At 36.3% G+C, this 12,633-nt stretch overlaps 1 pseudogene; it reads left to right on the top strand.

The window, feature by feature from the left end:
* The first annotated feature begins 1,735 nt into the window (after positions 1–1,735).
* LOC101829559 lies at positions 1,736–2,268 on the top strand (annotated as a pseudogene).
* The last annotated feature ends 10,365 nt before the right edge of the window (positions 2,269–12,633 follow it).

Raw genomic sequence — 12,633 nt, 5'->3', positions numbered from 1 at the left:
TTTCATAAGTTCAGTAAAATTAATTCTTCTTAAAATTATGCATTATTGACTATATTGAAAACATCAATTATATTACCAAGACTTTGACTGGAATGTTATATTTTATAATATAACCAGAAAATTTAAAAAAAAACAATGATTAATGTAAATTAATTCATGTTGAAAATTTTCTGGTCTAATAAACTATATTCTTGTTTTATTTTGGAAAAAGATAAGGTAATTTACTTCCTGTTAAGTCTACCAATCTGAGATATTAATATGACTTTGTGAAATTCAGATCTTATCTAAATCTGCACACTTTGCAAGAACTTAGAAGATGAAGCATTGGCTTAGAATCCTTTCCTGAAGAGGCTTCTCAAAGCTCTGAAATTCCTTATTAAAGATTCCATTAAGCACTGGAAGGCAGCTGGAAAAGATATTTATTAACCCCACATCTGACAGAGGGCTGATCTCCAAAATTTACAAAGAATTCAAGAAGCAAGTCTCCAAAACACCAAAGGATCCAATTAAAAAATGAGGGACTGAACTAAATAGAGAATTCTCAATGGAGGCATCTAAAATGGCTGAGAAACACTTAAGAAAGTGCTCAACATCCTTAGCCATTAGGGAAATGCAAATCAAAACAACTCTGAGATATCATCTTATTCCTGTCAGAATGGCTAAAATCAGAAACACCAATGACAGCTTATGCTGGAGTGGATGTGGAGAAAGGGGAACACTGGTCCATTGCTGGTGGGAGTGCAAACTTGTACAGCCACTTTGGAAATCAATATGGAGATTCCTCAGGAAAAATGGGACTCAGTCTAACACAAGACCCAGCAAGTCCACTCTTAGGCATATACCCAAAAGGCGCCCATTCATACAACAAGGATGTCTGTTCCACTATGTTCACAGCGGCATTATTTGTAATAGCCAGATCCTAGAAGCAGCCTAGATGCCCCTCAACTGAAGAGTGGATAGAGAAAATGTGGTACAAAAACACAATGGAGTACTACTCAGTGGAAAAAAAAAAACAATGGAATCTTGAAATTTGCAGGCAAATGCGTGACACTAGAAGAAACCATCCTGAGTGATGTCACCCAGTCACAGAAAGACAAACATGAACCTTCATCCAGTGACTGATGGAAGGAGAAGCAGTTACCCACAACAAAACATTGAACTGACCTCCTGGTACCCAGTGACAGAGATGGAGGAGTGACGAGAAAAGGGGTCAATACCGTGCTGCTGAAACCCACAAAGGCCCCTGACAGGACAAGGGGGGAGCTCTTGAACTCCAGACTGATGGCTGAGAGGCCAGAATGGGACTTTTCCAGACTCCCTGAATGTAGTTACACTTGGGAGGCCTCAGCAATCTCTGGGGCATTGGTGTTTACCATGGAGTACGAATGTAGTTTGGGAACCCATTCCACATGGAGGGATGCTCTCTCAGCCTGGACACATGGGGAAGAGCCTAGGTCCTGCCCTGGATGAAATGTCAGACTCTGGAAATACCCCCCATGGAGGGCCTCATCGTCCCTGGGGAATGATGTGGGGATTGGGTGGGGCTTTGGAGGGCTGGTGGAAGGACAAGGGAGGAGAGGTGGGAGAGAGAGCAGGGATTGACATGTGAAGCATTCATGTTTCTAATTTAAATAAAACATATATAAAAATAAAAATAAATAAAAATTCCTTTATAACAGACTCCTTGGTATTTCTCATCTTGTCTGAGTGCTGCCTGTCAGCCTTACCAAGCACCATGTCTTGGATAAAGTTGCAAAATTCTGATGGAGAGATATTTGAAGTTGATGCAGAGATTGCCAAACAACCTGTGACCATCAAGACCATGCTGGAAGATTTGGGAATGGATGATGAGGGAGATGATGATCCTGTTCCTTTACCAAATGTTAATGCAGCAATTCCAAAAAAGGTTGTTCAGTGGTGTACCCATCACAAGGATGACTCTCCTCCTCCTGAGGATGATGAGAACAAAGAAAAGCAGACAGACGATATTCCTGTTTGGGACCAAGAATTCCTGAAAGTTGACCAAGGGACATCATTTGAAGTTATTCTGGATACAAACTACTTAGACATCAAAGGTTTGCTTGATGTCATGTGCAAGACTCTGAACAATATGATACACAGGAAAATTCCTGAGGAGATTCGTAAAACCTTCATATTGAAAACGACTTTACTGACGAGGAAGATACCCAGGTATGCAAAGAAAACCTGTTGTGTGAAGAGAAGTTAAGTACTGTGCCTGACACTGTAACACTAGAAGGATTGCTCTAAATGTTAGTTGCACTGCTTTGTTTATAATTGCTAATATTAGAGAAGAGTAGACAAACACAGCCTTGTCCTCAATGCATGTATAATTCCAGTACAGATCTGACCTATGGCTGAGTTTCTTCTATGAGCTGAATTTTGATTTTGTTTTTTGTTTTTTTCTCATTACTCTGAATAAAACTGAACTTTGGGTTCTCCGTGGAAAGTGGCATTTTGGGGTTTCCCGTTCAGTAAATCAAATTCTGCCAAGTTCATTGTCCAGTTAATTTCAGTGAGCCTTTATAACTTGGGATTGTAAATATAACAACTTATGAGAAGCATGCTGAAATAGAATTAACAAAAAATCTTATATTTTCAATATGTATTTTATTGCATTTATGTAAAAAACATGGCATATTCATTTTGACTAGTCTTTTATTACAAATATTTAATAATTTTCTGAGAGTCAGGGTGACTTTCAGAGTCTACCAGTGTCAGTTATCATTTATGAAGTTTGGTCATTTTCCAATAAAGTGGACTATATCATAACTTTTCTTGTTACATTAAATATCTGACTACAACTCACTGAGCTAATATTTACAACTTTCACCCTACTTTTATGATGTTAAATCAATAAGAACAATTTTGTTGCTTTACTTCAAACTTCTGTAAGCTTAAGCTGCATATTTCAAATATAATTTGTAGAATAATAGTTTATGAATATTGTTCATATCTTTTGCTGTATGGAACATCCAGAGACTTGTCTAGAACACCTGATGCTAAGTAAAAATAAAAAAATTCTATAAGTTTTTTAACACAACCCTTCCTTTAATGAGTTCATAGTAAAATGAATTCAAGTATACAAATATCAATTAACTGTTCTCTGAACTCATAATTATACTAATTTTTTATTTCATGCAATAATTGGTTTGTTTCTCTTCGTGGAATATAAACTACATTCATAAATACTTAATGCTAAAACCATTTGATCAATGTTCTTTGTTCCTTAATTCCAACAGATTTTCAAAAAGTCCAATAATATAAATGAGACATAATGAATAAAGGAAATAATTAATCTTCTTTATCTTCTTCTGCAAAAATATAAAGGAATAAAAATGATTCTTTGTGAAAGTTGAATTGAATCTCCTAAACTTTCTCCTAAAATCATTCCCAGCTACCTCGCTGATTTAGTATATTTATGGTGCTATAGCCAATTACCTGAGGCTGAGTAGATTTAAGGCCTGCATCAAAAGATGTAAGTTATGACTGATACTGTTCACTGAGCCAAGAACAGAAATTAATTACTCACCTTAATCTATCTTTGGAAAGAAATCCTGTTATATCACTTCAGTTCTCATGTAAATTTTTCCTGAGGTCTAGTTTAGATAATCTTTCATACATTAACCTCTACCCTGTTCCTTGGCTCTAAATTCCAACTATCATGTGCTGTTCAGGGCAAAATCTCTCCCAGTAGAAAAATGTAATCTACATTATTTTTAATGAAACATACATAATTGTAGCTTACTATAATTTTGCAGGTATCAATGAATATTTGTTTTCTCTAACACTACTCGCAGATGATTTTCATTTTTTCAACAAAAATTAAGGTAAGTTAATTTGAAAGTGACAATTTTGGCTCCTTATTTTAGATATTTCAGTCCAACGTAATATTTTGAGCCCAAGATTAGCAAAATATCATGACTATAGGAAGGCATGAAGAGGGAGGTTGTTTACTTAATAACTAATAACATACTGAAAGTAGAACAAGAGGAAAATACCTGTGCTAGCTGTGTTCTTCCAAGCCCCCTTTTACCAACTTGTGACATGACTCGGTCTGTATTCAGGATTTGTAATTAATCCTGGAAAAGCTTCTACACACATAGAGAGATGTACTGTACCACTCTCTTGGCCTTTCACAATGCAACAGTTTTCCAATCAAGGTTAATCAACATAGAAAGAAGGAAAGGTATACAGGAATCAATGCAGAGAGATAAAGAAAAAATTCTAGATGTAGAAATCAAATTATTTCCTGGTTTACTTCTTTATGCTTTTAAAGATAATGCAGATTAAATTAGGCTTCTTTTTAACCAATCCTTTTTTTTCTGAAATTTAGTTGATCTGCTCTATTAGTTATGAGAAATATGAAAAATACAGATGTTACAGTCGATCTGCAGATGTTTAGAACCAGTGTCTCCAGGAGTAGATACCATGTGACTGTAATAATCTTTTATGCTATTCTGTTGATCTGACATGGCTAAGAATATTGTCATAACTATTATCTGGTTCATTCCCAAATAAAAGTGCTTCCGAATTTGAGTGGACCATGTTTCCTTGGTATTTTGAAATATCTTGCATAACGGAGTGTTAAAAGAAGAAAATATGTTACAAAGCATTTCTAATTTTGTATTTCAATGTTATGCATTCATATGAACCTGGATGTTATGTAATTTTAGCTTACTTGTATTTATTTTCCCCATCTAGGAGAGAATTTTATTATTCAAGTAAAGTACCTGAAATGTGAGAATTTTTTAAACTGGTACACATTCTTCTTTTGTTTGAATGTTCTACCTAGTAGCATGGATAGGTTAATTTGCCACAGAAGGTCAGTCTGCTTCATCATTAGTTGCTACAATCAGAAGCTGACATGGGTCCAAATGCTTAGGCTTAATGACAAAATCAATATATAATTGTTGAATTTGTAACTGTGGAATTTCTTCAAAGGCTTTAATGATTTATGCCTCAAAGTAAAGTGCATCCCATATGTTCCAAGAGTGGAGTTTAAGGTCATCAACATTATCATTAATGCCACTAATCTCAAACCTTATAGATTGAACAGGACCTGATTATTCCTATTGATTGTATTTTTGTAAAATTATTCATTTTTTGAAACTACAGTCTTCCAGAAAATGGAGAGTTTAAGGTGAAGCAGCATGTACAGGAGTATTTCCTGTAGTAAGTTCTCTTTAATGAAACATTTCATCCAATTGTGGTAATCATCTTATTATTTCCATTGGGATTAAAACCATCCTTTAAGGGAGTTTTTTACCTCTTTAAGAATCTCTATAATCTTCATAAAGTTGTTTTTGTGTGCTTAGGCTGCATTGGAATATTCAAGTCTTGCTGTCATTGGATAGCAGTACTCTAGCGATGCCATATCTCCTTGATTATTGTTGATTGTATTCTTACACTGGAATTTAAGCATCTGGGTTTGGAATGGTTAGGTCTAAGTCCTGATTTCTGAGTTTGTCTTTGTTGTATGGATGTTTTGCTCCTTGGTGTCTGTTTTCTCTTTGGTCTTCTAGTACTTGTTGTCTAGATTTCTGTCAGTCATTGTGACCTCTGATTTATTAGTGAGATTCTGTATATGATGGTAGCTGGCCTTCTGGCAGTTAGCTTGGCCCTTGATGAAGCAGGGGATCTCTGTTTTGGCTGGTGTGGCGCACAGCTATGTACCAGTAGTCCTCAGGGCTTGGGGACAGGGCCTGGCCTTGGGATGTCCTGACTTGTGTTCCTGCACCTGAGCAGTTTATTCTGTTCTTCTCACTGGTATGGCCTGTTCTTCTGGCTGTATTTGATTTTGAAAAGTAAAGTCTGTGTTTGTCAGAAAAATTTGTCTTTAGTTGTGATGGTTAATTTTCATTGTCAACTTTACTAGATTTAGGATCACTGGAAACATGCCTCTGGGTGTGTTTGTGATGATGTTTCCAGAAGTTTTATCTGAGGATGAAAGACTCAGCATGAATGTGGATGGTTCCATCCCACCTCCTGGGCTCCAATACTGAATATAAAAAAGACAGCATGCAGAGCACCAGTATTCAACTCTCTTTACTTCCTGATTATTAATTGAATTTAACCAGCAAGCTCCCCTCAGGACACTATACCATAATTAACTGTACCTTGAAACTCTGACCGAAAATAAACATTTTTCCTTAAGTCACTTGTGTCAGATATTTTAGCAAAAAATGAACAAAATAACTATGGTTTTCTTTATTTTGTTGTCCTAACCCAGTTTTGGTATCAGAGTAAAACTAGTCCCCATAGAATGTATTTATATTGCTATTTATTTTTCCCCTCTTTTGTAGAGTAGCTTCAGAAGCATGGGTGTTATCTCTTCAATTAAAGGTTTGGTAGAATTCAGCAGTGCATCTGTCAAGTCCTGGGTTTTTCTTTGTAGTGTATTTTTATTATCATTTAAATCTCATTGCTTAGTATGCATAACTTGAGTTTGTATGTGTGTGAGAGAGAGAGAGAAAGAGAGAGAGTTAGAGAGAGAAAGAGAAAATGTATGTGATACATGATTGTGTATGCATGATCACATATATATGTGTGTGTTTGTATGTTTTATTATGAAAGTTGGAGGTTTTGGTTTTGTTGTTTGATGTTATGTTGCAATTGTCTCTGCAGAGGGAGAGATGACACAGCTGCTAGTCTTAGTTATCAAAATCAACTAGATTAATATGTTCTTTTCTGTTGGACTCAACTTTTTATGTGAATTTCTCAGTCTGAGACGCCTGCCTACCAGTTAAGATTTTCTTCTGACAATATTGGCGTCCTGTTTCCCATTTGTAGCTTTCAATGTCTGAGGCAGACAGGGAGGTGTATTTCTGTTTCTGTGTGCTTTTGACACTATATGTTTACTTTGCATGAATCTGAGAGGTTTCTTTTCATGACCATCTCAAAGTCCTTGCTTGAGAAAACTTATTTCTATGTGAGATCATAGAAGATTGGGCCAACTTCTCATTTTCCTATGTTGGTATTTGACTAAGAAGTGGCAAGAGAATTTATTTCCACATATGCTTCAACTATAGGGATATCATGGAGAATCTCTAATCTCTGCTTCAGACTCTCATTCCATGTTTCTACTCCACTATCTATGGCCTATGGTGCCATGTATATTTTTCTACCTACTGTTTACCAAGCCTCTGGCATTTTTTATGTAACTCACTTGGGATTTCTCCAGGTTACCTTCCTTGTGGCACCTATACCCATTATGGGCCAAAGATTTTGTTATGACTATCGCTGAACCTGACCCTGAATGGTTAGTACAGTGTCTACATGCTGCATTGTGAACATTCTTGCCTACTTCTTCCATGGAAAAATTGTGGAGTTCACACTTGCACATATTTATGTTATTTGTGCTGTTTTTTTCTGTTCCTCCAAATTTTTCAGCTGAATATATTATTATAACATGCTTACTCTGTATAATGTTGCTTGTAATTTGTATATATGTTTTCAAAATTGACTATTTCCTTTTCAATTTTATTTATTTTTAATTTAAATTAGAAACAAGCTTGCCTCACATGTCAATCCCAGAGCTCTCTCCCTCCCCTCCTCCCCTGCCCCCATCAATCCCCCAATCTCCTGCCCAATCCCCACTCCACTCTCCAGGGAGGGTGAGGCACTTCATGGGGGTATCTCCAAAGTCTGTCATATCATTCAGGGCAGGGCCTAGTCCCTCCCCCATGTGTCCAGGCTGAAAGACCATCCCTCCATGTGGAATGGGCTCCCAAAGTCCATTCCTTTGCCACAGAAAAATTCTGATCTAGTACCCGAGGCCACAAAGATTGCCGAGACCTCTTCACTGACACCCATGTTCAGGGTGTCTGGATCAGTCCCATGCTGGCCTCCCAGCCATCAGTCTGGGGTCCAAGATCTCCCCCTTGTTTAAGGCAGCTGTTTCTGTGTGTTAAACAAGCCCAGTCCTGGCCCCTTTCCTCATCAGTTCTCCCTCTCTGTTGCTAGGTTCCAGTTCAGTTCAGTGTTTAACTATGGGTGTTTGCCTCTGCTTCCATCAGATACTGGATGCAGGCTCTAGGATAGCATAATGTCAGTCTCATTATCTGGGAAGGGCATTTAAGGTAGCCTCTCCATTATTGCTTAGATTGTCAGTTGGTGTCATCCTTGTACATCTCTGGAAATCTCACTAGTTCCAGATATCAAACCTATATTGACTCCCTCTATTATGCTATCTTTCATCCTGCTCTCCTTTATTCTTCCCCCCACCCGACTCAACTCCCCCATGTCCTCCTCTCTCCTTCTGTTCTCCCCCTCACTTTTCCACAGCTCCCTCTCCTCTCCCGCCATGCTCCTATTCTCGGGAGATCATGTCCCATTCCTCTTCTCTGGGGTACCATGCAGAAGTTACTATTTTCTATTGCATAACCAATGGGTATACTCTTCCCTAGAAAAGGCTGTATAGTGTGACCTCTGCGTTCCTTGGTTGTCTATAGTTCTTTCTATAGGATTTTAGCTTCATGAGCCTTCTCCTCTCCACATTAGTATGTATATTACTGTCTTTCTTATTCAACTCATATTTAAGTAGTAATTTTAGTGAGACTTTATGGATGTAGCTTCTGGCATTACTAGGAGATGCAATCCCACATCAAATACCCCCTTCTATTGGTTCTTATAATATTTTTCCCTCCTCTTCCACAACAATCCCTGAGTCTCAGGTACAGAAGCAATGCTGTACATGTACCATTTGAGACTGGACTCTACAACTCTGCATTTTAGATGGCTATACTTTTCTGTAATGGTCTCTCCTTGTTGCAAAATATCTCCTAGATGATAGATGAGAACTATATTTATCTGTTGATAGAAGGAAAAATATATAGAATGTAGTTAGGGATTGGGCTAGTTAAATAAAGTGGCAATTGAAGGTTCTCCAAGAACCATGGCTTCACTTATATTCCATAGTTGGTTTCTAATGCCAGGCATGATTTTACTCTTGTTGACATGTCTTAAGACTGGTTGGAGAGCTGTTGAGCATTGCCAAGGTATGCATGCTACTACTATACTCTTAGAAATATTGTACTTTGCTGGGCTTTGCTGTCATTCATAGGCATCATACCTATATAGGACTATTGGTTGCCTCTATTTTTGGGAAGTTTGGAGAATGACTTCTGGCCTCATGCCAGATAGTCTTCATTAATGAAGCTGTAGGTTCAGTTCCAGCTCAGCAGCCTCTGGCAACTTAGTCTGAAGTACATAGTGTTTTCAGCAATAGGGACTTATTTACCACTTTTGGAGGGTAATGTTTGACAATAGCAAAAGCCTATGATGCTGTTTAGAATTTCAGACAACTCAGACTTTTTAAAAAAATGCTGTGGTGTTGGTTAGATCATCTTTGATTAAACAAAGAAGCATTGTCAATCCAGATGGGAAATTTTCAGTTAAACTGGATACACACACACACACACACACACACACACACACACAAACACTTGTTTAGGTAGACAGTTAGTAGTTTGATTGCTTATAGCTTTTTCTGATACGCCTAAAGTTAGTTTATCGCCCCCACTCCTTCTTTATTCAAATCCCTCCATCTCTCTAAGTAGAGATTCTTCCATTTTTTACTATTTCCTACTTCAGATCTCATGTAGCCTGCTATTCTAATCTTTTTAATAGTCATGTTACTGGGTAAAATTAATATCTCAATATAATTTTTATTTATGTTAACCTGATGAGTTGTGATGGTAGAACTTTTCAAATGTGATTTTAGTTTAGTTTTGAGTATCTGTTTTTGTAAGATTCTCTGGTTGCAAAAAAAATTGTTTTCTGGGGACGTGGGGTAACTCAGCTGGTAAAGATGCTGGCAAACTTGAAGACCTGATATTAATCCCCAAGTTGTACATGAGAGAAGAAGAGAACCACTTAAACAAATTGTCTTTTGTCTCTCTTTATTTACGGCCTGGTGACCCTACATCAATACATAAATAAATATAACAATAATTAGTATGAACAAAAGCTTTTAAAATTCTATTTTATATCTATGCATTTTTTAGAGAGTCTCATATAGTGCAGGCTGGCCTTGAACTTAGTGGTTACCCAATAATGACACTGAATTACTCATCCTCCTGTTTTCATGTCACTCATAGTGACAAGGGCACCACCACATTTTAAACTCTTTGTAAAAATATCTTCAGGGAGTCTTTTTCCATACTTAATTGCACTTTTATTTTCTATGTGAGTTGGAATTTATTATACATTTTATTTGGCAGGCTCATATCAAGAACATGATTTGCAAATACTGCCTCCCATTCTGTGAGTTCTTTTCATATTTTTATTCCTGATGTGCCTTATGAATCACCGAATCATAATTAGAAAGGGTAAATCTACCTTAGCAAGAATATTTTATTAAAAAGAAATTCTCATTCTCCAAGTATATCATATTCCAGTGTGTTTCATATGAATCAATAATTAAATATTAACTGAGTTTCTATGATGAGCTTTTTTCTGTGAAAAATAGTTTATTTTGTGTCCCAAATAATTGTATATCAAGAAAGGAAATTGGTAAACTTCTATATCTTGGTAGAATTATATCAGTATTTGAATTGATTAATTATGAATAATGACAGCAATAAAAACTGAGGTGATGAAACAAAAATTAAAAACAGTGTTGATATATATATGTACATTTGAAAACTTTGATGACATCATTTGAGGAAATGGCATCTAATGAGAAAGAAATGAAAGACTAATATATCAGTGAAATTCTTTAATCAAAAGAACAATTTAACAAGATACTAAACTGGACAGATGTCTGAATCTGTTAATCGAAGCCAGTGATATCAGTGGAGCTCTGAAGATTGGGAAAAGAGGTATATGCTATGTTGCTCCAGATTTAAACGTATTTTTCTGAGTAATGAGATTCCCATACAACTATTAAATCCAACTAGGTTGTTAATATCTTATCAAATAAATTTGCTACTGAAGTTTGATGAACAGAAAAAAACTAAAACAACACAAGAATATCTTAAGCATATTTTAATCTAAGAAGAAAATTGAACATGCTGAAAACCTTTTCAAACAGGATTATAATTTTGTTCAAGCAGATCAAAATTCTCACTTGAATTTTTTGTTTTCTAATTTTTAATTTTCTTTTTCATTTAGCAAGCTGTTAATTACTTATTATATTCATGCTTGTACATTAAACTAGATAAAAGATATCAAAAGTCATGGAATGAAAAATCGGAGAGTTGCTATTTAGTAAGTTTTCAAAACATATTTAAAAATTAGGAAATACAAGCTCTTTTGGGGTTGAATTTAAAATTAAAACAGGTGTAGTTCATATTTTGAATGTGTCCTCAAGTGCCCATATTGGTATGTGACGTAATGCTACTAGGAGGCTACAGAAGCTTTAAACATAAATCATGTAGGATAGACATTTCTTCTGTAGTTTGAGAAGTGAATGGCTTCCCTACTCTCATCATGATAGTCTGCCTTGTCACAAGTCTTGAAATAATGGGGCCAATTGATAATTAATCAGGATACGGAAACATAGGTGATGGGGGCAGCCCTTCTTTATGCTGAGAATATATGTTTCTCTTAATGGTTTAATAAAGTCTTGATTGGCCAGTAGCCATGCAGGAAGTGTAGGAAGGGCTACCAGACTAGAAGAATGCTGGGAAAAGCAGGACAGAGGGAGAGAGTTGTGGGGGAGATGCCATATAGCTATTGGGAGGATAGGATTCTGAGCATTCTCTGGTAAGCCAAGACCACATGGGTTAATAATTAAGAGAGAGCTACCCAGTAAGAAGGCTGAGCCATTGGCCAAACAGTTGATAATTAATATAAACCTCTGTGTATTTATGCAGGACCAAGTGGGACAGAAACTCCATCTACCCATAGGCAAAAAGTGTACATTAGCTCATCAATTGTATATCCTTGGTGTTTGTTATACAGATGGAAACCTGAGTGTCACAGAAACCCATGCTAAATATTTACAATATTGATGTGATTATATTGAGGATGTAGAGAAACATTTTAAATTTGATTCATGAAAGGACTTTGGAAAATTTGGATTATGAAGACTTGAGAAACCCTGAACTACAAAAAGAGGTTACAAATAAATTATGGTTTGGATCTGAGATCAAAATGCTAATAGAAACAGACAGTAAAGTTAGTACACACCTCAACTTCAAAAACAGATATTACCTCAGAGTAAAGAATTGAGAAAAGATTTTCCAATCAAATGGACCCAAGAAAAATCTGGTGCAGCTATCCTAGTATCTAACAAATTAGACTTTAAACGAAAATCAATCAAAAGAAATGAAGAAAGTCATTTCATATTCATCACAGGAAAAATACATTAGAAAGGAGTCTCAATTCTGAACGTCTATGCCTCAAATACACAGGCACCCACATTAATAAAAGAAATATTACTAAAACTAAAATCACACATGCCTTACACAGTTACAGTGGGAGACTTCAACACCCTACTCTCACCACTAGACAGGACCACCATACAGAAACTTAACAAAGAAACTAACAGAAGTTATGACCCAATTGGGTTTAACAGATATCTATATTACATTCCATCTAAGCACAAGAGAATATACCTTCTTCTCAGCGCCACACTGGAACCTTCTCTAAAATTGAACACATATTTGG

This window comes from Mesocricetus auratus, unplaced genomic scaffold (assembly GCF_017639785.1).
Source record: "Mesocricetus auratus isolate SY011 unplaced genomic scaffold, BCM_Maur_2.0 Super-Scaffold_100003, whole genome shotgun sequence".
Lineage (NCBI taxonomy): Eukaryota > Metazoa > Chordata > Mammalia > Rodentia > Cricetidae > Mesocricetus > Mesocricetus auratus.
The sequence above is the reverse complement of the archived record's forward strand: the minus strand, read 5'-3'. Positions and strand labels throughout refer to the sequence as shown.